Source organism: Palaemon carinicauda, chromosome 21 (genome assembly GCF_036898095.1).
Source record: "Palaemon carinicauda isolate YSFRI2023 chromosome 21, ASM3689809v2, whole genome shotgun sequence".
Lineage (NCBI taxonomy): Eukaryota > Metazoa > Arthropoda > Malacostraca > Decapoda > Palaemonidae > Palaemon > Palaemon carinicauda.
In genome coordinates, this window is record NC_090745.1 from 4,097,945 (window position 1) to 4,100,577 (window position 2,633).

Below are 2,633 nucleotides of genomic sequence, written 5' to 3' on the forward strand. Positions count from 1 at the left end.
CTACCAAAACTGCACTAAGGTTATTTCTGACATAAATACAAGTGCCGCCACCCCGTCCACTGTTGCTTCGGAACAAATTAAAACCATCAATATTTACATATCTGTCAGGGATATTTTTTTCCAACCATGTTTCACTTATGCACAAGATATCAATATCCCTTTCATGAGCCAATAGCTTAATTTTCTCTAAGGATGATATTAGTGATCTCGCATTTATGTGTTCTACATTCAGTTTATCTTTTCTACAGACGGCCCTACCTTCTTTGCCAGTTTCCTAATAATAGTTATTCTGGTTTTTATACTGACAAAATTTGCTTTTGTGCCCTAATTGTTCACAGGTACCACATCTCAGCTTGTGGTCAAATCTACATGTAGCTACTTGATGGTTCCTCTCCCCACAGTTAAAGCACCCATGTACTGTATTCCCCTCTCTCACTCGCTTTCTCCCCCGGTACCCTTCTTCATATCTATGTCGGGATGAAAAGGAATTATACCTATTTCGCTCTGGTTGTCTTACATACATTTCTCTCCGGAATTCCTTATTATGATTTACCATGCTCCTGCCAGCGTTACGACGCTCTACTCTATTCCAGGTCTCGGGTTTGTTGTTTTGAAATACACTAGAGGCCCTCCTCGGGTGTCTATTTGAAAAAATTCCCCTATTGTTAGAAGGTATCATAGGTGTAGACTCTGCACTATGTTTCTCCCAATTTTTACTTAATTGAAAATGGGTACAGTGTTTAGATATTGCATTCAACAATCTCAAAATCCCATACCTGTTTAGAAAAACTCCCCTATTTTCTTCATTATCATCAAAACACATCGAGTCAACGTCTCCTGTACCCAATCTAAAAAGCAAATTTGTTTTTATAATTGATACTCCATTATCAACACTCCAGCTTGATAGTTTATTATTGTAGTCATTTATTTTCTCGTCGTATTCCTCAACTTGCATTACAGGTGCAATCTCACAGATATACAAATCCATATTTTCATTCCTTTGCTTAAGACAAGCAACAAGGGATCCAAGAGCATCAAAGATGTCATCTGCCGTTGCCCCATCGAGAATGTCCTGTAGTCCACAATACAAAATACATTATTAGATGTTGCTAATATCGAAGTCAGACTTCTAAAGTTTTTCCTCAAAGATGAAAACATCACAAGAGAGAGAGAGAGAGAGAGAGAGAGAGAGAGAGAGAGAGAGAGAGAGATTTAACATTATTAGATGTAGCTAAACTCGAAGTCAGACTTCTAAAGTTTTTCTCAAAAATAAAAAAAACATCACAGAGAGAGAGAGAGAGAGAGAGAGAGAGAGATTAACATTATTAGATGTAGCTAAACTCGAAGTCAGACTTCTAAGGTTTTTTCTCAAAGATAAAAATATCACAAAGAGAGAGAGAGAGAGAGAGAGAGAGAGAGAGAGAGAGAGAGAGAGATATTAACATTATTAGATGTAGCTAAACTCGAAGTCAAACTTCTAAAGTTTTTTCTCAAAAATAAGAAATATCACAAAGAAAGAGAGAGAGAGAGAGAGAGAGAGAGAGAGAGAGAGAGAGATTAACATTATTAGATGTAGCTAAACTCGAAGTCAGACTTCTAAGGTTTTTTCTCAAAGATAAAAATATCACAAAGAGAGAGAGAGAGAGAGAGAGAGAGAGAGAGAGAGATTAACATTATTAGATGTAGCTAAACTCGAAGTCAAACTTCTAAAGTTTTTCTCAAAAATAAAAAAAACATCACAGAGAGAGAGAGAGAGAGAGAGAGAGAGAGAGATTAACATTATTAGATGTAGCTAAACTCGAAGTCAAACTTCTAAAGTTTTTCTCAAAAATAAAAAAAACATCACAGAGAGAGAGAGAGAGAGAGAGAGAGAGAGATTAACATTATTAGATGTAGCTAAACTCGAAGTCAGACTTCTAAGGTTTTTTCTCAAAGATAAAAATATCACAAAGAGAGAGAGAGAGAGAGAGAGAGAGAGAGAGAGAGAGAGAGATTAACATTATTAGATGTAGCTAAACTCGAAGTCAAACTTCTAAAGTTTTTCTCAAAAATAAAAAAAACATCACAGAGAGAGAGAGAGAGAGAGAGAGAGAGAGAGAGATTAACATTATTAGATGTAGCTAAACTCGAAGTCAAACTTCTAAAGTTTTTTCTCAAAGATAAAAACATCACAAAGAGAGAGAGAGAGAGAGAGAGAGAGAGAGAGAGAGAGAGATTTAATATTATTAGATGTTGCTAATATCGAAGTCAGACTTCTAAAGTTTTTTCTCAAAGATAAAAACATCACAAAGAGAGAGAGAGAGAGAGAGAGAGAGAGAGAGAGAGATTTAATATTATTAGATGTTGCTAATATCGAAGTCAGACTTATAAAGTTTTTTCTCAAAGATAAAAACATCACAAAGAGAGAGAGAGAGAGAGAGAGAGAGAGAGAGAGAGAGAGATTTAATATTATTAGATGTTGCTAATATCGAAGTCAGACTTCTAAAGTTTTTTCTCAGAGATAAAAACATCACAAAGAGAGAGAGAGAGAGAGAGAGAGAGAGAGAGAGAGATTTAATATTATTAGATGTTGCTAATATCGAAGTCAGACTTCTAAAGTTTTTTCTCAAAGATAAAAACATCACAAAGAGAGA